We start from the raw sequence: 23,524 nt of genomic DNA, 5'->3' as shown, positions 1-23,524 counted from the left end.
AGCATGTCAGAAAAGTGCCCCCCATGGCTCCCCTTCCTGTCCCACCTAGAATTGCCCAAGGGGGCCAGCAGCCTCCAGAAGCTTTGGAGAAGCTTCCCTGTCCCCATTGCAAACTCTGTGCCCTTCCCTCTGGTGTCCCATGCCAATGGTGTAGTGATAAGAATTGGTTCTCTGTTCAGTTTGACAGAATTCAAGTCTGATTTCCAAGAAATCTCCCTCTCCCTAGACTTTGCCCAACCTTACACTGGCTCTGCTACATGTAAGATCTGTGACCTTGGGGCATACACAGTGGCTCACACCTGTAATCCCAGTGCTTTGGGAGGCTGAAGTGGGAGGATCACTTGAGGCCAGAAGTTCAAGACCAGCCTAGGCAGCATAACAAGAACCCCATCTCTACAAAAAAATTAAAAATTAGCTAGTCATGGTGGCACGTGCCTGTAGTCCCAGCTACTCTGGAGGCTGAGGTGAGAGGACTGCTTAAACCCGTCACGTTGAGGCTGCAGTAAGCCATGATCCTACCACTGCACACCAACCTGGGTGACAGAGTGAGCCCCTGTCTCTAAAACAGTAAAAAATAAAATTTAAGAAAGATCTATGACCTTGAACAAACCTACGTCACCTTCCAGGCTTGGTTTCCTATCTTTAAAATCAGAGATTGGTACGAGATGACCTTTGCCCTCTCTTGGCATTCTGCTCTCCTTTGATTCTCTGAGGCAGCCTTGCAGATAAGTCCACACAGTTACCAGCCCAACCAGAAATTCTTTGCACCAGCCCACTGTTTGAGTATAAAACTGACATTGTCCGCATTCTTTCCTGCCAACCCGCTGAGCCCTAGTCCCTTTGCTGTCCTCAGTAAATAATTTATCTTGCCTTTTGGAAGCCCTGTGATCAGGGTGAACCGCCCCCATTTCTCCTCTTTGCTTGCCTTCGTAACCAAGAGTCTGATAATGTCCATTTGGCTGGCTGGCACAGGAGGCAGGCCAAGAAAAGACTGGAATCATGTGGGTCCAGGGATTTCTAAAGCGTTCCATCTTGAGGGGGCTCTTCTCAGGCTTTCCTGGGCTCAGGCAGGACCCCAGAAGGATTGGCCACACTCGGAGCTCACCAGAGGGGATGCATTTTAAGTCTGTCATCCACCAAGCACCACATTACTTTAAATATGTCTCTTTGGAACCACATAAGCACATAAGGCAATATTAAAGTAAACAATAACTGGATTTACACAAATGTCGCTGATTTCCATATTTTTCATCCTTTCATTTTATTACCGAGTTGACTGATGTGCTTATTTATTTACAGGGCCATCCGGTATTGATTCATTTGGTTGCGAGGTGCCTGGGCTGGGAAGAAAAAAACCAGAAAGACCAATAATGTTAGGAATGGGGGTTTTCATGACTTTGTGTTACAAAAAAAAAAAATAGAGGTTCCCATCTACCAACTCCTAGTCCCAGGAGAGCCGCTCAGCACACAAGCTACCTATAGCAACTGATCCCTCTGCCCAATCTAAAGACAGGCATTGAGCTGTTTGTAGAGAGCATCACTTTCTCAACTGTTTCCTTGCTTGAGTTGGTGTGAACAGAGCTTCCGTTGGCCTTTTAGAACCTCAGTTTTCCCTATCTGTTAAATGGGAGTATAAAGACACTGGCAAGTCTTTTCATGTTGTTTTGAGGATTAACTGAGATCTAATGCAGGGAAAGGGTTTAATATAATGTCTGACACATGAAGAGCTGTTAGCGGGTGAAGAGCACAGATGCTGAAGTCAGCCTGGGTTGGCATCCCACCTCTCCCACTTACTAGCTGTGTGATTTGGGGTGAGCTACTTAACCTCTCTATGCCTCCATTTCCTCATCTGTAAAATGAGATACTAATTATACATATTTCAGGCCAGGCAGTGGCTCACCCCTGTAATCCCAGCACTTTGGGAGGCCGAGGAGGGTAGGTCACTTCAGGTCAGGAGTTTGAGACCAGCCTGGCCAACATAGTGGAACCCCAACTCTACTAAAAATACAAAAATTAGCCAGGTGTGGTGGCGGACACCTGTAATTCCCATTACCCAGGAATCTGAGACAGGAGAATCGCTTGAACCCAGAAGGCGGAGGTTGCAGTGAGCCAAGATTGCGCCACTGCATTCCAGCCTGGGCGACAGAGCAAGACTCTGTCTCAAAAGAAAAAAATATATATATACATATTTCACGGGGTGAGATTGAGGAAGAACAAAGTTAACACAGATGAAGTGCTTAAAATACTGCCTTGCATATGAGAAGTCTTGGATATTTTATTATTCCTATAAGCAGTGACCTCCAATACAGGTTTACTGGGTCTCTAGTATGGCTGAGCAGCCATCTGCCACTTTCCTAACTAGGTGTTAAAGGCTTTTTATCTCAAAGAAGGGTTTGAGGGGTTTTTTTTTCCTGTAGGAGGTGGGTATGACTTATGTTAGCTTTTCAATAGGAGAAACGTTAGGTTTGGGTGATGTTTGGGAGAAGACCTGACTGCAGCATGGTAGAAAATACATGCAGGTCTGACTCAGGCCTGGTCAAAACCTCAGCTCTGCTCCTAAACCAGCTGTGTAGCCTTGGGGAAGTTCCTTAACCTCTCTGGACTTCAGCTTTCCTCCTCAGCCAAATGAGGCTAACAATAAGGATTCAGAAGCCAGGTGTGGTCACTCATGCCTGTAATCCCAGCACTTTGGGAGGCTAAGGTGGGAGGATCACCTGGGGCCAGGAGTTTGAGACCAGTGTGGGCAACATAATGAGACCCCATCTCTACAAAAAAAATTTTAAATTAGCTGGGCATGGTGGCTCGTGCCTGTAGTCCCAGCTACTCAGGAGGCTGAGGTGGGAGGATCACTTGAGGCCAGGAGTTCAAGGCTGTAGTGAGCTATGATTATACCACTTCTTTCTATTATGGGCAACAGAGCAAGACCTGGTCTCTTAAAAAAGGAAAAAGGATTCAAAAACTTTAGCAGCATGGAGTCAGTCCCAGGGTCTGGCACACAGTTGGTGCTCAATAAATACTGGGACAGAGAAAGTCTTAGGCCAAAAGGAAAGACAAAGCAGAATTCTCGTTTTCAAAACCCATGTGGCACATTGAATAGATGCTGCTTTAATAGCTGGAGACCTTAAAGAACTTTGTTAATTTTCTTAAGAGGGCTTTCCATCGTCCCTTTAATGTACCAAGAAGACTACATTTGTCTGGAATTTTATTCCTGAAAGCCCTGCTTTTCTCATGATCTATTGACTAAGCCATAGTGGCCTCTGTGTCCTCCTTGCGCCTCAGGGGAGAGACGCCGCCAAAGAAAGGTGTTAATAAAAAGCATCTTCTTCGTCCAGAAAAAGCTGCACATGCACAGGCCGTTTATAATCCAAATTTGATTTTCATTTTAATTTTTTTAACGAGGCCTCATCCTTTATGCCGCTCTCCTCTCGCAATCCACTGGGCTCTGGGCTGGCGCTGCGATTCCCAAGTGGGTATTAATCACCTCCTGGAAATATTCTCTAGGGCAAATACCGTCCCAAGTCACATAAACTAGCCCATAAAATGCCAGGGCTGAATATCACACCCGTCATTCCTTCTTCCCAGTGCAGGCCTTTCCTTGAACTATACCATGTTCAGTTTCATGGTATATACCATGAAATATACGATGTTCAAAAAAGATACCATGTTATTCCTGAATTTTGCTTCACCAGCCCTGGTGTGTTCAGAATCTGGGCATACTTCTTATCTTTTTATATTATATATGTGTGGATCTATGTTTTCTTTCTTTCTGTGTGTGTATGTGTGTGTGTGTTTGTGTGCGTGCGTGCACCCGCTTGTGCCAGTGGGAGGGGGCGGAGAGGAAGTGAATTTGCCCTGCTGTGAATCAAGGAAGCTTCTCTGTCTGCCTTGATTGCTTAAAGGACAGTTTTGATTTCTCCTGTTCAGGGAAACAAAGACAGCCGGAGAACGTGGCTTAATGGAGACAGCTTGAAATGGCCAAAGTTTGAATATCCTTGTGTACAGAGAAAAGAGCAAGACGAAAGCCTCACTAATTATAAAAGTTGCTTTATGAAAGATAATTCAAAGCAATAATTTAGCAAACATAATCAAGTCGCACAGATGGGGTTGTTGATGGATGGATTGCAACATGCAATTAGCAGTTCTCGCAGTTACATATCATTAACCCTCCGAGCACAAAAATTATTTTCTCATTATTAGTTGAAAAGGTAAAATTAAGCTGACTAGACAGTAAAGGAACAAACTACAATTAATTACCTTCATTTATTACAGTCATTATTTTAAACTTATTTTTACTTGGAGGGAGACATGAAAACATCTAAATTAAAAGTTTTGTTATGCTAACTCAGAGGTGAAACTTTTCTGAAGCGCATGTACACCGGCCCAGCTTGAGATTGTCTTTTTCTCTGCCGCCTTTTTCTTCTACCATAAAGGGAATGTGGCCTGTATGGTGGAAAACCTTTTGGGTTGGATTAGAACAGAGACATTCACTTGGGCCTGATTGAAACACAGTAGTTTGGGGACCAAGTGGGCCGACCTGGCCTCTGACGCCCAGGGGAGGTTAGACACCCATGGTCTGAGCCCCGCCCTAACACTGACAAGCTTATGTGACCTTGGCGAGTGACTTTATGTCTCTGAGCCACTGTTTCCTCATGTATAAATAGGGTCAGCTTATACGATTGCATGAGATTCAGTGACATTCTGTGTGTCAAGTGGCCAGTGAGTCACTTGTTGCCAACATGGTGGGCATGCATGGTTGCGTGGGACTGAGAGTGTTCTCCCTCTAACAACTCAGGGTCTGGGGAAATTCGTGTGGCATGATCATCTTCTAGGAGCTTAGAGAGAGGGTTAAAGATGCATTAGATCATCAATTGAGCCCATGTAATCGTTTATTCACCACAGCAAGCATTTATTGAGTAGCTGCTGCATACTAGGCGGGGTTCTAGATGCTAGCCCAGTGATGGTCACCTCGACCCCTTCTTGGTATGAGGGAGAGCAAGCATTTTTGCAGTACCCAGAAGAAGGACTTCCCAAAGAAGACAAGGCTACCCTTCTATTGGCACCATGCAGGTCTGCTCAACAGATCCTTGTGGAGAACTTTCTGTGTCCTGGGCTCTGTGTGAGGACTGTTGCAGATCCAAAGATGGTGAGACACCATCCCTGCCCTCAAGGATGTCCCTAGGATTCCACATGGAATCCTTTAAAGAAAGAGAAAGAAAAAATGTCTGTAGGAACCGAGTCCCTGTGATTCTGAAATAATATCCAGGAGCCCAAGGGAGGCCGTCAGTTCCATCCCAAAGGTTCTACTTGTTTGCTGCACTTCACATTGACACCCTGCCCCCGTGACAGCAATGGCAATGTCTCCATCCCATGCACATCTGCCATGTGTCCCTGCATTCCCCGCCAAGAGATGGAGTCTGTGTCTCCATACTTTGAATCTGCTCCTGTGCCTACTTTGACGAGTAGAACATGGCGGAGGTGACACTGTGCCATGATCCAGTGTAGCCTTTAGCCTTCCTGCTGGCTCTCCCCATCACACCTCCCCAAACTCATCCTTTATGTGAGAAATGTGACTACCTGGAGACCACCCTGTGTGAGAAGCCCAGCCTGCATGGAGAGGGTCTGGGGGATAAGACAGCACATGGAGGAGAGGCCAGGAGAGCTGAGGTACCAGACTGGAGTCAGGGGCCATGGTAGACGTCCAACCCAGTCGAGCCGTCAGATGACTGCAGCCCCAACTGCCATCTGACTGTGAGCACCTGGTTCATTCACACCTCAGGGTGTCAGTGCTTGCCATGCCCTCTGCCTAAAATGCTCTTCCCTGCACCATCTTTGCTCATCTTTGCTGGATGAGCTCCTTTCAAATGTCAGGTCCTGGGGAGCAGGGAACCCTCCCTGACCACCCCAGCCCTCCATCAACCCTGGAGCCCCTCGCATTCACTGGTGCTTAGCATCATCTGACTTTATGCATCTGCCTAAAGCTAGTGGCTCGAGACTACTGTAAGGACTTTGACTGCAACTCTGAATAAAGTGGGAGTCATGGGAGGCTTTAGAGCAGAGGAGGGACCAGCCCTGACTCAGGTTTTAACAGGATCCCTCTGGCCACTAATCTGATAATATGGGGACCCTGGTCTCTCAGAGATGACCGAGAGGAGAGATCATTCCTCCATCCCCCCTGCCCCAGGCCCAGATGCTTTCTGAGACACTGAGGTTTTTCTGCTTTTCCCACCAAGACAATCGTGGGTGGGGAAGGATAGTCCTAACCTAGGAGAAGACCTTTCTGGTGGGTCAGTACCTGTGCTTGCAGCCAGGCTTCCCGAGTGGGGAGTGGAGGGTTTCCTCATAGCTGAGATCACCCAAGATGTGCACGTCCCTCCCTACTCTGGCCCCGAGCCCCACCCAGCCCCATGTGCTGCATCCTTCTTTGGTTTCTGTGCCCTGCTTCTGCTCCGCGTCTGCCTGCAAACTCTTGCACTTCCGTTTGAGCTGAAATTTAATTACAGGGCTTTTTTTTTTTTTTTTTTTTTTTTGCCTTTTAACATTATTTGCTCTTCCAGCTGTCTTTGATGGCATAATTCTCTCACTCCCTAAACTACCCTTTACCCTGGTACTCCTGGCACTGGTATGACTATCCCTTTGTAAACAGGGCCCCCTTAGAACCACAACAGATATTAGATGCGTGCAGTTCTGACAGTAGGGGAGGCCACAGGGAGCAGGGGAGGCCACAGGGAGCAGTGGCCTTGCTGGCTGGTGAGGCCACCCTGGGGGATGAGCAGTAGGGGCAACTGTGGCTTTTGGGGCCAAATTGACTCAAGCTTTCATTTTGGCTCGTCTACTTCCTGGCTGTGTGACCTTGGGCAAGGCACATAACCTCTGTGGCTTTCACTTTCCTCTGCTTTTCCTTTTTTTTTTTTTTTTGAGACAGACTTGCTCTGTCTCCCAGGCTGGAGTGCATTGGTGCAATCACAGCTCACTGCAACCTCCGCCTCCCGGGCTCAAGCAATCCTCCCACCTCAGCCTCCCGAGTAGCTGGGACTATAGGCACACACCACCACACCCAGCTAATTTTTGTATTTTTTTGTAGAGATAGGGTTTCACCATGTTGCCTGGGCTGGTCCTCTGTTTTTAAATGGTGGTAATAGTACCCATTTCATAGGAGTGATGGGAGTGCTCGATGAGTTGATACTTGAAAAGCCCCAAGAACAAAGCCCACCACATGGTGAATGCTTCGTGAGCATGAGTTGGCATCCCCAGCAGGTGTGCTGAGACTGAGTATATCACATTTATCCCTCCCATGAGCCCCATGATGAAGTTTCTGCTCCTACCCATTGCTCAGGTGAGATGACTGAGGCTCAGCCCGCAGCCCACGGTAGTGAGTGGGAACTCGGGCAGGGACACCGGCTGGCAAGGTTTATCCGTCACTTAGGGGGATGCCTCTTGTGTCACCTCCTCTCAGCAACGCAGCCAGGGAGGCACAGCTGGTATCATCCCCTTTTATAGATGTAAATCCGGGGCTCAGAGAGGTAAAGTGGCTTGCCTGAGCTTACACAGCGATTCATCAGCTGAACAGAGAGCAGAAGATGCAAACCTCAGCTTAGAGGGCCAAACGGGCCCCTTGAGGGATCTGGGGGTACAGAAGGAGCTGAGGCTGGTGATTCTAGATTTAGGGCCCAGCTGGAGATCTGCAGGTGGTTAGGACCGGAAAGGAGCTCATCACTCAGCCAGGCCCAGGCCTTTTCGATGTTTCTTTGCTGAACTGTTCTTTCAGGCAGGATCTGCCAGGAAAGCCCACCGCATACAAAGAGCTGTGATTCGAGCCCAAGTCTGCATATCCAGCCCAGAACTTGGTGCATAATAAGTGCTCAATAAACAGGAGTGTTGCTTGCAGCTCACATCAGATATAATGAGGAGAAGACCTCCCATTTTCTCTACTACCCCTGACACGCACATGTGCACACACATGACCCCCCCTTTTTCCTCTGCCGGAGTGCAGTGGCACAGTCTCGGCTCACTGCAACCTCTGCCTCCTGGGTTCAAGCACTTCTCCTGCCTCAACCTCCCGAGTAGCTGGGACTGCAGGAGTGCGCCACCACACCCAGCTAATTTTTGTATTTTTTGAAGAGACGTGGTTTCACCATGTTGGCCAGGCTGGTCTTGAGCTCCTAGCCTCAAGCGATCCTCCTGCCTCTGCCTCCCAAAGTGCTAGGATTACAGGCGTGAGCCACCGCGCCCGGCCTCCCCGTCCTCCTTCCTCTTTGATAACATAGTTGCTTTGATGGTGCATCGTCCTTGGCTGCCCATAACCCAGTCTTGCCCCTCTGGAAGTCTGCCCTGCCCGGCTTGGGGTAAAACTTAACGATAAACTGAATGAACGTCCTTCCAAATTTAATATTAAGAACCCACCAAAGCATTATTGAACCTGTCACGCCATATTACAACCAAATTAAGAACCAGCAGCAATCCTCTTTCATTCAGTATTATATGCCTTATAAAGTAAATTATTAATGCTTTTTTCCCCCCAGTTAAGCAGTTATTTGCAGTTGTTCTGGGTATTTCTCATTAGAAATAACATCATCTAAAGAACGATATTGATTGATTTTTTTAATCTTGGAGTCATGGACGTGAACCACATATTTATATGACATTCCCTTTAACTAGAATTCTTGCGCTTTATTTTTATATTATTGATCTTTTTGACACGAATTGCTTTTTGGCCTTGTGCGAATGTTGTAAGCTTTCCGCCTGCAGAGGAATGGGCTGGCGTCTGGGCCGGGCTGGGAAGAGTGATCGCTCCAGCCGCATGGCAGTAACATTCCCGCACATTTAACAACAATTAGTCTGTGCCGACGCCATGGTAGGCTTTCGTGTATGAAAATTTACAAGCCTTTTAATGGACTGCATTATGGAAGGCCGTGCGGGGCCAGTCAGTGGGGAGATAAGGCCGCTGGGCGTGCATCCATCTCACGGCTCAGTCGGCCCAGTGTCTCTCAGTGCTCACATCTGCCTCCTGGGAGGTGGGAGACGCAAGATGGAAGCTACCGCGACAGCCCCACCGACACCAGCGTGGGTCATGTGGGCACTCGTGCAGTCCTGGTCGTTTATCTGGTCAGTAGGTGTTTGTTGAGCACCTACTAGGTGCCAGGTATGGCGCTAGATGCAGGGGCTAAGGTGGTGAACATTACTGTTTACTCATGCATTCAGGAAGAATTTGAGTACCCACTGGGTGTCAGGAACGGCACTTAATTCCGGGGGTGAAAGGGTGAATGCAGATTCCTCATTCATCTGGAGCCTGTGGCAGTGGAGAAGTGACTTAAGCTTAGAGTCGCCTGGAGCCGGGTTCAAATTGCAGTGCTGCCGATTGCCAGGTTCTTCAGTGAACTTCAGTTTCCTTGTCTGTAAAATGGGGACGTACCGCCTAGGAAGGCTGGGTGGATTCGGTGCAGATCAAGAGCTTGTTGCAGAGTAGAGGATCATGGTGATTCAGTGTTGCTGCCAGCTGAGCTCTGGACACTCTTTCTGTTCTCTCCAAAACCTAAGGTTCCAGACCCGCCTTCCTACTGGGCTTCAATCCTGGTAGCTCCTGGGGTTGGGGCAGGCTGGTGTCCCCCTCCTGCTCACTCGGGCTTTCTCCTATATTTTCTTGTTGGAAAACCAGCCAGGGCAGCCAGCTGGGGGCAGACAGTGATGGAGTCTTCCTAGAGGGCACACCCCCAGGGGCCGACCCTCTTCTCCCCAAATGCCCTCACCCCCCAACCAGCTCCCCCAGAGCACACCCCTGCCTCCCTCCTGAGACCTTCATTTCACAGCACGTATTTGGCACCTGTTGTCTACAAGGGTGAGTGCCAGGCTTCAGAGATGTGGCAACGGGTGGCCCCAGATACCTTTCCTGTCCTCACAGCATACACGACCTCATGGGAGAGACAGATGGACCCACACACTCCCAGACAGCGCCAATGACAATAGCGTTATGGTTGAGTTTCACAAAGTCAGGATATGGGGATGGGAGAGAGTAACCAGCCCACCCATTTCCTCATTGAGAAATGCTTTCTGGAGCCCCACTATATGCAGACCCTGTGCAGTGCCCTGGGGATAGGCAGGGAACAAGACGCATGCCCCTGTCTCTAAGCTAAAAGTACAGTGAGGGACATGCATACTTACGTCATGCGTAGGAGTTACCTAAAAGATAGTATAGCACAGTGGTTAAGAGCATGGCTCTGGAATCAGACTACCTGGGTTCAAATCCCAGCTTTGCTACTTATTACAGTCATCCCTCAGAATACGTGGAAGATTGGTTCCAAGACCTGCCCCACACTCAAAACCATGCAAGTCCCCCTGCATATAGGAAAACCTGGCTCTGCATATGTGCAGGTTTCACATCCAGTGAAAACTATGGTGTGTGTGTGTGTGTGTGTGTGTGTGGATATTTTTTTTGAGACAGAGTCCCACTCTGTCTCCCAGATTGGAGTGCATTGTTGCAATCTCAGCTCACTGCAACCTCCACCTCCCATGTTCAAGCAATTCTCCTGCCTCAGCCTCCTGAGTAGCTGGGATTACAGGCCTGTGCCACCACACCTGGCTAATTTTGTATTTTTAGTAGAGACGGGGCTTCACTATGTTGACCAGGCTGGTCTCGAACTCCTGACCTCAGGTGATCCGCCTGCCTCGGCCTCCCAAAGTGCTAGGATTACAGGTGTGAGCCACTGTGCCAGGCCTTAAAAACTATGTTTTTTATTGCATTTGGCTGAAGAAAAAAAAAATCTGTGTGTCAACAGACCTGCGCAGTTCAAACTTACACTGTTCAAGGGTCAACTGTAATCTGTGACTGGGGCACTTTTCTTTTTCTCTGTGCCTTGATGTCTTCATCTGTAAAATGGAACTTGTCGTCTGTAAAATGGTCTTTGCAAGCCACTGCAGGCTGACCCCAGTAAGCCACCATAGACAATCTTTGTACCAAGTGAGAACAGAGGTACAAATGGCACTTCACCTTATAGGTGAAGGTGAAGATCAGATGAGGTAATAGATGCAAAGGTGTAGAACAGTGCCTGGTGCAGAGAAACTTAGATCAGTGTCAGAGGCTGCGATTACCATGATTATTACAATTAAGATGATTATGACTGAAATAATCCCCCAGTGCATTGACTAATTGTGGAGGTGCTGAATGCTGCCTCCACAAAGGCAAAGTACATTGCACCCAGAAAGGGCCCCCGCTCTTGGCCTAGCTCAGAGGCAGAGGGCTGGACTGTGTGACCCCCTAGGTTCATTGTCAGAATGGGTCCCCTGAAGCAACACCTCCAAATTTAGATACAGAAGGAACCTTTCTAGATGTGGGTATCCTCTCTGAGGTGGACCCTGCGAGAGACCTTCAGACATCCGATATCACAATCAAACCTCCCAGATGCCCTGAACAGCAGGAATGAGGCCCAGAGAGGGTGAGAAACCCACCTTAGGTCACACAGCCAGGAGAAGGATGGGCCCGGCTCAGGTCACTTTCTCTCTAGCCTGTCTCCTGTTCCATAAAATGGGTTCTCGTAACATCCACCTTGTTTATCCTGGGGGGATGGGTAAAGAACCAATGTGATCACCCAGTTGAAAGAAATTTGCCTGGCTGGGTATGGCGCCTCACACCTGTAAGCCCAGCACTTTGGGAGGCCGCAGTGGAAGGATTGTTTGAGCTCAGGAGGTTGAGACCAGGCTTGGTCTCTACAAAAAACCTTTTTTTGGCCAAACACAGTGGCTCACGCTTATAATCTTAACACTTTGGGAGGCCAAGGCAGGCCGACTGCTTGGGCTCAGGAGTTCGAGACCAGCCTGGGTAACATAGTGAAACCCCATCTCTACAAAAAAATTAGCCAAGCGTTGTGGTGCACGCCTGTACTCCCAGCTACTAGGGGCCTGAAGTAGGAGGACTGCATGAGGCCAGGAGGTCGAGGCTGCAGTGAACTGAGATCGTGCCACTGCACTGCAGCCTGGATGACGAAGTAAGACCCTTTCTCAAAAATAAATAGATAGATAGATAGATAGATAGATAGATAGATAGATAGATAGATAAAATCATTTCCAGCTACTCCAAAGGCTGAGACGGGAGGATTGCTTGAGCCCAGGTCGAGGCTGCAATAGTGAGCAATTATCATGCCACTGGACTCCAGCCTGGGTGACAGAGCAAGACCCTATCTCAAAAGAGAGATAGAGAGGGAGGAAGGAAGGAAGCAGGAGAGGAGGGGAGGGGAGGAATGGGGAGGGGAGGACGGGGAGGATGGGGAGGGGAGGAATGGGGAGAGGGAAGAAGGGGAAGGAAAAAGAGATTTGCCAACCAAAGTAGGACTCACAGGTGAGTTCCAGAGCTGAGTGTGAGGCTGCCTGTGTGCTGCCTACAGCAGTGTCTTTCTCTAGAATCTTTCGCTACTCAGTGTGGTCACCAGGCCAGCAGCATCCACATTGCCTGGAAGTACCTTAGAAGTGCAGTCTCCATCCCCTACCTCCATGTGCCAGACCTCTAAAACCAAGATCTGCAGTTTAACAAGGTCCCCTGGTGATGACGGGCACATTAAAGTTTGAGACACTCGACCTCAGAGCCCACTGACTTCCAACCCTGGCTGCCCAGTGGAATCCCCTGCAAGTTTTAAAAAATACCAAGACCTGGGTCCCAGCTCACAGTGGCGGGTGTTCTTGGTCTGGCATGAGGCTTGAGCGTCAGGACTGTAAAAGCTTCTGGTGATTCACATTTGGGAGCCCCTGCCCTGAAACTCACTATCTAGTGTAAGAGACAGACCCGTGGAAATAACCAGGGGAGTGCTGGTAAATGCTGAACAACTGGCTGGCTGGGAGGAGCCCGGATCTGTGGCATCTGCTCATTTCTGTGGTGTAAATATTTCCACCGTGGCCAATTTCAAGCTTCAAACATGATGTCGTTGACAGGGGGCTGGGAAGAGATGTGCAGAACATTACAGAGTATTTCCAGCACATACACAATAGATGCAAAAAACCTCAGAGCACAGACAGCAGTGGAATGTAGTCAAATAATTAGGAAGTCATGAGCATTGAGTATATATTGCCTTTTTTTCAAATTTGTATTGTGGTAAAATACATGTAACATAAAATTTATCGTCTTAACCATTTTTAAGTGTACAGTTCAATGAGTTAAGTACCTTCACGCTGTTATGCAACAACCAGCCCCATCCATCTCCAGAACTCTTTTTATCTTGCAAAACTGAAACCTCTACCCATTGAATACTAATCCCCCTATTCCTCTCCCCCAGCCTCTGGCACTTGCCATTCTACTTTCTGTCCCTATGCATTTGACTACTCTAGGGACCTCCTATAGGTGGCATCATACAGTATTTGTCCTCTTGTGACTGGCTTATTTGGCTAAGCTTTATGTCCTCAAGGTTCGCACATGTGGTATTACATTTATGTTTAACAAAATTTGTTTAGTTGTAGGTTTATATGATTTAGTTTTATGGCTGTGTTTAACAACCAGATTGCAAAATTTCTGAAAACATAAAATTGCTTTGTAAGTCACTGCAGGGCTGACCCTAGTAAACTACCACAGAAAATCCTTGTAACAAGCGAGACCAGAGGTACAAATGGCATGCTTTAGGTCAGAGGTCAGCAGACTGTGGCCGTTGGGCTAAAGCCTATCTTTGTAAATAAAGTCTTATTAGAACACAGTCCATTTGTATCTGTGGGTTCCACGAATTCAACCAGCCTTAGATCAACAATATTTTTTAAACCACTAAAAAGTAATAGTACAACAATTAAAAATAATATAAATTTTAAAAATACAGTATAACAGCTATTTATGTAACATTTACATTTTATTAGGAATCATAAGTCATCTAGAGATGATTTAAAGTATACAGGAGGGGCCAAGTGCAGTGGCTCATGCCTGTAATCCCAGTACTTTGGGAGGCCGAGGCAGGTAGATCATGAGGTCAAGAGATCGAGACCATCCTGGCCAACATGGTGAAACCCCGTCTCTACTAAAAATACAGAAATTATCTGGGCATGGCAGCACATGCCTGTAGTCCCAGCTACTCAGGAGGCTGAGGCAGGAGAATTGCTTGAACCTGGGAAGCAGAGGTTGCAGTGAGCCGAGACCGTGCCACTGCACTCCAGCCTGGCGACAGAGTGAGACTCCGTCTCAAAAATAAATAAATAAATAAATAACAAAGTATACAGGAGGGCTGGGCACGATGGTTCATACCTGTAACCCCAGCAGTTTGGGAGGCTGAGGCAGGAGGATTGCTTGAGACCAGCATGGGCAACATATTGATACCCCTTCTCTACAAAATTTTTTTGAAAATTAGCTGGGCGTGGTGGTGCATACCTGTAGTCCCAGCAACTCGAGAGGCTGAGGCGGGAAGATTGCTTGAGCCCAGGAGTTTGAAGCTGCAGTGAGCTGTGACTGTACCACTGTACTCCTGGGCAACAGAAAAAGACCTTGTCTCAAAAAATAAAATATAATATAATATAAATAAAAGTATATAAGAGGATATGCATAGATTATATGCAAACAATACACCATTTTATATAAAGGATTTGAGCATTGGAGGATTTTGGTATCGTCAGGGGGTCCTGAAACCATCCCCATGGATACTGAGAGATGGCTGTTGTTAGATCAGAACCTGTTTAGCCCACAAAGATGAATATATCTGACCCCTTACAGGGAACGTTTGCCACCCCTGCTTTTAGGTGTAGAGGGAATGTGAGAAATTTAATCACCTTATTCATTCACTTATTCATTCATTCATTTACTTAGCAAATATTTACAGAGCATCTACTGCCCCGCACTGCTACAGACACAGAAGCAAGTAAGACCAAGATGATTCCCTCACAGAGCTAACCTTTTGGCGGGAAGACAGATGTAATTCAGACACTCACACAGCAAGTAAATATATAATTCCAGGCCGGGCGCGGTGGCTCAAGCCTGTAATCCCAGCACTTTGGGAGGCCGAGACGGGCGGATCACGAGGTCAGGAGATCGAGACCATCCTGGCTAACACGGTGAAACCCCGTCTCCATTAAAAATACAAAAAAAAAACTAGCCGGGCGAGGTGGCGGGCGCCTGTAGTCCCAGCTACTCCGGAGGCTGAGGCAGGAGAATGGCGTAAAACCTGGGAGGCGGAGCTTGCAGTGAGCTGAGATCCGGCCACTGCACTCCAGCCGGGCGAAAGAGCAAGACTCCGTCTCAAAAAAAAAAAAAAAAAAAAAAAAAAAAAAAATATATAATTCCAGCTGCACCAGGGAGCTTCCTGGGGCTATGAGAGCATCCTGGGATGTCAGGGAGGGCTTCCAGGAGGAAGTGACCTGTGTGTGAATTGAAGTAAGAGTAGGGACATTCTAGTCACAGGAAGAGCAGACCGGCATGCCAGGTAAAAGGAATAGCAGGTACAAATGCCCCAAGGCAGGAGGCAAGTGGGAATTGCAGGGCCTGAAAGCCAATGAGAGGTGGTCTGAGCCCCCAGGTATGCTTCTGTGCCCTGGCCCCTAGTCTCTCCAGATCTGCTTTGCCAAGCACAGCATCATCTTGAGCCAGGTGTCCCTGGCTCACTGGCCCCCATCGCCTCCCCACTCTTGAAGACCGCCTCTTAAATTCTGTTTATTCTCCCACCTGGCCCTGGAGTCCACACTGCAACAGACAAAGGTTCTTATTTATTTCCTCCCTGAGGTTTATAAACTCCTGCCCTATAATAAAATCACTCTCACCACAAGCACAAAATAATAACACTTAATTAAAATACATAAAACCAAAGACTGGCAGAATCCAGTGAAGATTAAAATCAACTGAATCCTACAGCCCAGAACTGAGCAGAGGTCCTGCCCTGAGACCCAGGGACTGAGACACAGAGGTGGGGTGAGGGAGATGGGAGGGGGCAGGGGAGCAAGGGGAGTTCCTATTTCTTGAGCACTGATTGAGTGTCATACTCAGGGCTGGTTATCCAACATCTGGGCTGTTATGGAATATTCTGGAGAATCCTGAGAACATTGTGTTTTTTTTTACAACGGGGAAACTGATTCTCAGGTTGAGACACCAAGATCACTGAGAAGTTGAAGAGCTAGAATTTGAACCCACGCCTGTCTGCGTTAGTCAAAATGGGCTCATCTCTGTTGTAACAACTTCAAAAACAGATGAGGCTGCGTCACAGTCTAGTGCTGGTTGATGGAAGTTGTGGTGGGGGAGGCTCTGATCCACGCAGTCATTCAGGGATCCAAGCGTCTCCCATCATCTGGTACGTGGGAAAAGAGGAAAACATCATGGCCCTCCTAGGAGGTTCTCAGGGGCCAAAACTGGAAATGGTCACGTCATTTCTGCCCACATTCCTTTGGCCAGAACTCTGTTACAAAACCATACCCAATGTCAAGGCTATAGTCTAACATTATATGCCCAAGAGCGGGTAAAAAACAGAATTAGGTGAGCACATAACCCTGTCTGGTGCCCTGTGGACTCCCTCACAGATAGAGCACCTCACTCACTGTCAGGGAACAGGACAGAGCCCTGAATACACAGCCTTGCACACAGTGGTACATTTTGGACAGAGGAATGGGAATGGAACCCAAGAGGCCTGCCAAATTCAGGGAGCAGCAAAGCAGGAGCAAGGATTGTTAACAATTTGGCAGATGTTATAAAGCTCCTACTATGCATTCTTCCCTGTGCTGAGCTGGCTAGAGAAAGAGATGAACTCTGTTCAGCAAGGAGGCTGAGCCACCATTGGGATCCCATGCCCAAGGTCCACTTAAAAAAAAAAAAAAAAAAAAGCCAATGTACAATAGGAACAGATGTCCCAGCTGTACCAATGAGAGTGAGTACTTTTTAGGCAGGCAAACAGAGAAGACTTCCTGGAGGAAGTGAGGTCCCAGCTAAGATTAGGAAGATTGGGCAGGATGGAACATGGGGAATGAATGGTGGTGGTGAGCCCAGGTCTTGGCATCAGGCAGACCTGGGTTCAAGCCCAGTTTGAACACCAGGGAGGTGATCTGAGGCAAGTCACTTCCCCTTTCTTTTTTTTTTTTTTTCCTGAGGCAGAGTCTCCCTCTGTCGCCCAGGCTGGAGTGCAGTGGTGCTATCTCAACTCACTGCAACCTCTGCCTCCCAGGCTCAAGCAGTCCTCCCACCTCAGCCTCCTGAGTGGCTGGGACTACAGGCACGCACCACCACGCCCAGCTAATTTTTGTATTTTTAGTAGAGATGGGGTTTTGCCATGTTGGCCAGGCTGGTCTAGAACTCCTGACCTCAAGTGATGCCTCCACCTCAGCTTCCCAAAGTGCTGGAATTACAGGCATGAGCCACCATGCCCGGCCCACTTCCTCTCTTTCTGACCCTCAGTTTTCTCATCAATAAAACGGTACCTAGTACATAGGTTTGTCAAGATGTTGAGTGAGCTGGTAACGCATGTCAAGTGTTCAGCATGATATGTAGCACAAACAAAGCTTAAAATGAATAATTATTCCCGGATGGCTATTTAGTGAGCAGTGCTGGGAGGCCGGGTTCGGGGAGAGGACAAGGCCAGGAAACACACATGGGCAGGACACCAGGGTCCTGAATGTCAAGTTAAGTCTGCAGTTTATCTGCGGACAGAGGGAGGTACCATAGAAGCTTTTTGGATATATAAGGAAGTATAACCCGAAACCAAGTTCCAGAAAAATCTCTCTGGAGGTATATGGGCAGGAGGGGGCTGACTCAAAGTCGGGTCGTGCTTTGGAGCACTTAAGAATGAGATGAGCGGCCAGGTGCGGTGGCTCACGCCTGTAATCCCAGCACTTTGGGAGGCTGAGGCCAGTGGATCACGAGGTCAGGAGTTCGAGACCAGCCTGATCAACATGGTAAAACCCCATCTCTACTAAAAATGCAAAAATTAGCCAGGCATGGTGATATGTGCCTGTAATCCCAGCTACTCAGGAGGCTGAGGCAGGAGAATTGCTTGAATTCGGGAGGCAGAGATTGCAGTGAGCTGAGATCGCGCCACTGCACTATAGCCTGGGCAACAGAGCAAGACTCCATCTCAAAAAAAAAAGAGATGAGCACTAACAGTGGTCTGGCCTGGGACAGTGACAGAAGAGCAGCAAAGTGGAGACAGGTTTGAAAGAGTTGGGAAGTAGGGATCCAGGTTGATGTGGCAGTTGGAGACAGAGGGTCTGGGGCTCAGACTCTGGGGGCCAGTGGGACATGACACCATTAGCAGAAGAGGACCTGGCTTCAGGGAGACAGGCCCCTTTGTTGGATACCCAACCTGTGAGATTCGGTCTGGGAATCCTCCAGGAGCCAGTGGGACCTGACACAGCCCCATGTCTGCCTCTCGTCAGCCATGTGACCTTAGGCAAGTCATCTCCCCTCCCTGAGCCTCATCTTTCCTATCTGGAAAAGGGGTGATTCTATTTGTCCCTCCTTGATAGGGTTGTTGTTGGAGGATTCCATGAAACTATGCCTAGCACATAGTAGGTGCTCAATAAATGATCCTTGTTATCACCATCATTTTTCCCACTGAGACCAATCCCTGGGCTAAGAAAGGGCTGGTGCTGGGCCAGGCGTGGTGGCTCACGCCTGTAATCCCAGCACTTTAGGAGGCCGAGGCAGGCGGATCATGAGGTCAGGAGATCGAGACCGTCCTGGCTAACATGGTGAAACCCCGTCTCTACTAAAAAAAAAAAAAAATAGCCGGGCATGGTGGCGGGCGCTTGTAGTCCCAGCTACTTAGGAGGCTGAGGCAGGAAAATGGCATGAACCCAGGAGGCGGAGTTTGCCGTGAGCCAAGATTGCACCACTGCACTCCAGCCTGGGTAACAGAGCGAGACTCCATCTCAAAAAAAAAAAAAAGAAAGGGCTGGTGATGAACCACAGATTCCTCGAACACACTGCAGACCAAGAATACTGTTCCTAGGAACATCAGTAGCCACAGCAGCCAGATCTCCTGCATCTCAATATATATCAGTCTCTCTGCTAAGCTTGCTATACATACTGACTTTGGAAATCACTGTCACAAGCCCCAGGAATAGGGGTTATTATTATGCCTGTTGTAGAGATGAGTGACTGAGGCGTAAAGATCAGGCAAGTAGGAGGTGGGACGATCAGCACAGGGGCCTCAGTTTACACAGAGCAGATCTGCTTGCAAGGTGGATAATCATGCTTAGGTCACATGGAGTGTCAGGTCCAGCTCCTGAACCCCATGCCCTGGTGTGAGACAGGGAGAGAGAGACTACAAGAGGCTTCAGAACCACAGGCTGAGGCCTGATTGGCACTGATTCAAGAGAAATGCCCGGAAGACAAGAAAAAGAAATAAATAATGCATCGATAGGCAAAAGGAATTTTATGTTCAATATAATAGGGGGAGACCTGGGTTCAAATTCTGCCACTGCACTAGCAGCTTTGAGTTACCAACCTGTGTTTCAGTATTCTTTTCCATGAGGATTTCAAAAATAATTGTATGAGAAATACTGCCTCCTAAAAGTGGCAAAAGCGGCTGGGTGCAGTGGCTCACGCCTTTAATCCAGCACTTTGGGAGGCCGAGGCAGGCAGATCACTTGAGTCCAGGAGTTTGAGACCAGCCTTGGCAACATGATAAGACCTCATCTCTACAAAAAATACAAAAATTAGTCAGGTGTGGTGACATGTGCCTGTAGTCCCAGCTACTTGGGAGGCTGAGGTGGAAGGATCCCTTGAGCCTGGGAGGCCGAGTTTGCAGTGAGCCGAAATTACGCCATTGTACTCCAGCCTGGGTGACAGAGCAAAAACCCTGTCTCTGTAAAAAAAAAAAAAAATAATAATAATAATAATAATAATAATAATAAAAGTGGTGGCCGGGCGCGGTGGCTCAAGCCTGTAATCCCAGCACTTTGGGAGGCCGAGACGGGCGGATCACGAGGTCAGGAGATCGAGAACATCCTAGCTAACACGGTGAAACCCCGTCTCTACTAAAAAATACAAAAAACTAGCCGGGTGCAGTGGCGGGCGCCTGTAGTCCCAGCTACTCGGGAGGCTGAGGCAGGAAAATGGCGGGAACCCGGGAGGCGGAGCTTGCAGTGAGCTGAGATCCGGCCACTGCACTCCAGCCTGGGTGACAGAGCAAGACTCCGTCTCAAAATAAATAAATAAATAAATAAATAAATAAATAAATAAATAAGTAAGTAAGTAAATAAAAATATAAATATAAATAAATAAATAAAAGTGGCAAAAGCTTTCCAGCGTCCAACATGAGAAAGGGTTATTATATCCATCCCCCATTACCTGACAGCTTGACCCCGAGTTATCCCAGGCTTCTGAGCCTTTGTACATTCTGTTCCTTTCTCCCAGGATGCTTTTCCTCCTCTGAGCCGCCTGGCAAATCCTCACTTGTCCTTCAAGGCTCCACTCAGATGTGGCCTTGGCTGTGAGACTTCATGCTCCCCTGGGTCCCTGTCCTCACCTGGGCCTCCTGAATGATGGGCATCCCCACCTTGCCTTCACAACCATGCCCCCCTCAAAGGGCAACAGTGGGCTGTCCACATCCCTGTCTCTCCTGAAAATAACTCAGGCATCACAGAATCCAGCCCCTTGTTTCCCAGATTAATTTACCCAGCAGCCCAAGTGAGCTCTTTAGAAACAGGTATCACCTGGCATGCCTCCCTGTTTAAAACCTCTGGGAACTTCCAGTGGTACCCAGAATGAAACCCAGACCTCCAGCCACCACCTCCAAGACCGTCTGCTCTTCAGCCCCTGCCTTGCTGCTCACCTGCGCCCCTTCCCTCTTCTCACCCGTCATGGCACTTCTTTGAAAATGCTCTCCTCACCTCAGGGACTTTGCACTAGTTCTTCCCTCTGCTCTTCCCCCGCCCCCGTTTCTCCCCCTGAATGCAGGGGTTCTGAGCGCTGGCACTATTGATACTTTGGACTGGATGATTCCTCGTGGTGGGGGTGCCCTGTACAATGTAAGATGTTAGCAGTATCCCTGGCCACTCCCCACTAGATGCCAGGAGCACCTTCCTCAGCTGTGACAACCAAAAATGTCTCCAGACGTTACATGTCCCGAGGGGACCAAATCACCAAGAACCACTACGTAACACCTATGTGTCTTTCAGATCTTTGTTCAGATGTCTCTGCCTTGGGAAGGCCTTCATGACTTACCCAAATTCAAGCAGACCTCCCCAGTACATGCCTTCCCAGGGCCTTTTACAATGCTTAGCACAGTCTGTAATTATATGTTTGCTTGCCTCATTACTCAGATAGTACTTGTCCCTCCCACTTAACCAAACGGAGGAGGCAGCATTTCGTAGACTAGGATGTTCCTGGGTCCCTCACACTGCCTGACACACAATAGGTGCTGAATAAATAGTTATTAAATGAATGTTGACACATAGTAATGTTGGCAGACATTGCTATAGCCGTTTCTCTGTTCCAGACAACACTCTAGGTCTTTTGCAGATACCAGTTCATTATCCTTCATGACTCCCCTTTAAGGGAGATGTTGTTATGCTCAACATTTTACAGATGAGAGGAATGAGGCACAGAGAGGTTAGGTAACTTACCGAAGGTCACACAGCTGGTAGCATATGGCAGAGACAAGATTTGAACCCAGGCAGTCTGGCTCAAGAGTCCTTGCCTTAACCATTATTTATTAAGTGCCTACTATGTGCCGAGCTCTGGGGATACAGCAGTGAACAAGAACTACACAACCCTAGTTTTTGTGTATATATGAATCCATCCACACACACACACATTCCACTCAGGTCTCAAAATGTGACCTTGGCCAGGTGCGGTGGCTCACACCTGTAATCCCAGCACTTTGGGAGACTGAGGCGGGTGGGTCACTTGAGGTCAGGAGTTTGTGACCAGCCTGGCCAACATGGCGAAACTCTGTCTCTACTAAAAATACAAACATGAGTTGGGCATGGTGGTGCATGCCTGTAGTCTCAGCTACTCGGAAGCTGAGGCTTGAGATTCCCTTGAACCTGGGAGGCAGAGGTTTCAGTAAGCCAAGATAGCACCACTGCACTCCAGTGTGAACGACAGAGCAAGACTCTGTCTCGAAACAAACAAATAAATAAATAGCTCAGTTTACAGGTGCAGACACTCAGGCACAGAGACGCTCAGGTGCTGGCCAAGGTCACACAGCCAGTTGGCAGCAGAACGCCTCTCCTTATTCTAGTCTTTATGTGTGTCTGCTACTATACCATGTGTCCACAGGCTAGGGACACTTTGACAGTTTAACCAGTCAATTACAATAATATTTTTCTCTCCAAATGTTTAAAAGAAAAAAAAAGTTGGTTTGCAGAGGTATAATCATGGCTCAGAGGCCAAGCTGACATTAGTTATTAATTAGGCCATTATGCATTCCACAGTGATAATTGCTTTGCTGCAGAGTCACCAAGCGTGAAACAGACCCAGCACAGAAACACGATCTATCAATCTGAGAAGTCGCAGCCCGGTTGCGTTCCCTCACCTTGAGTCGGGTGTGTGCCTTAGCAGGAAACAAAAAGAAATTAATGATACATCGACAGGCGATAGCAAGCCAGACCCCTCGCCGGCCCTGGCCCCAGGGTGGTTTTGTGCCTGGGTGTAGGGATGGCATTTAAGCAAAGTTTATCATTGAAAATGGCCATTTCTCTTTAATTTAGCTGGTAGCAGTCTTTTCATCTTCCCTTTTTTTCCCATCTTGTTATTTAGGGAGACAGGGAAAAGCCATTTCTCTTCCATCTGTTTGTCTCGCCTGTTGCTTTCTACAATGAGTGGGGTGGGGGAATGGCACCTGCCAGGGCTACCTGGGTCATCAGGAGTAAGTACAGCGTTTCTGTCTGCATTCTGTCTCTGTCTGTGTTCTATCCCTGGTGTTGGTCGGGGAGGGGAGGACACCCCTCGGCACCTCGAGCATTATCCTGGCGTCCTCCATGAAGACAGGGTCATTGTCAAGGGCAGCTGGAGGACAGTTTTAAGTGAAATCCTTGGGGTGCCAGAAACAACAATGCGCCCAAGCGAGCTTCACAGCAGAATTGGTTATAATATTAGCTGTGCGCCAGGTGTGCAGACTCTATCGTTCATTCAGTCCTCAGCAGTCCTGTGAGGGAAGTATTGCTATTCTCCCCACTTTACAGATGAAGAAACAGGCTCATCAAGGTGAGAGGATTTGCTTGAGGTCTCACAGCCAATGGTGGAGCTGGGATTTGAACCTAGGCTCACTAGCACAGTGCTGTCCTGTGACTCTCTGGCATGACAGGCCAGACAAAGCAAAACTGGGCTTCCCAGAGGATGGGACAAGCACCCAGGTGAACAGCCCAGAACCAAGGCGGGTGCTTCCCCCACAAGGACTGGGGTCCCCCCTCCAGCCCTCTCTCTAGGCTGGCTTTCTCAGCTGCCCTATAGACTTTAGTGGAAGGTACCCCCGACAGCAGCTGCTTACCTTCTGGGTTCCCCCACAGCACTCAAGCTAACAACCCAGACCAGGCAAAATCAACCAGTTCTAAATTCAAACTCCAGAGTCAATGAGTATCACCGGTCTAGCTTGAGATCAGTGTCGGCCCCTGGTCTAATCAGCTGAGGTCAGGACAATGCCTCGATGCAAAA

The 23,524-nt window shown here is 48.3% G+C and overlaps 1 protein-coding gene across 1 annotated transcript in view; it reads left to right on the top strand.

The window, feature by feature from the left end:
• The window catches only part of CUX2 (cut like homeobox 2), a 137,917-nt gene that overhangs the window by 3,773 nt on the left and 110,620 nt on the right, over positions 1-23,524 (top strand). The window lies entirely within an intron of this gene.

This window comes from Trachypithecus francoisi, unplaced genomic scaffold (assembly GCF_009764315.1).
Source record: "Trachypithecus francoisi isolate TF-2019V2 unplaced genomic scaffold, Tfra_2.0 Lachesis_group11, whole genome shotgun sequence".
NCBI lineage: Eukaryota > Metazoa > Chordata > Mammalia > Primates > Cercopithecidae > Trachypithecus > Trachypithecus francoisi.
Note: the sequence above shows the minus strand (reverse complement) of the source record. Positions and strands in the feature narration are given on the sequence as shown.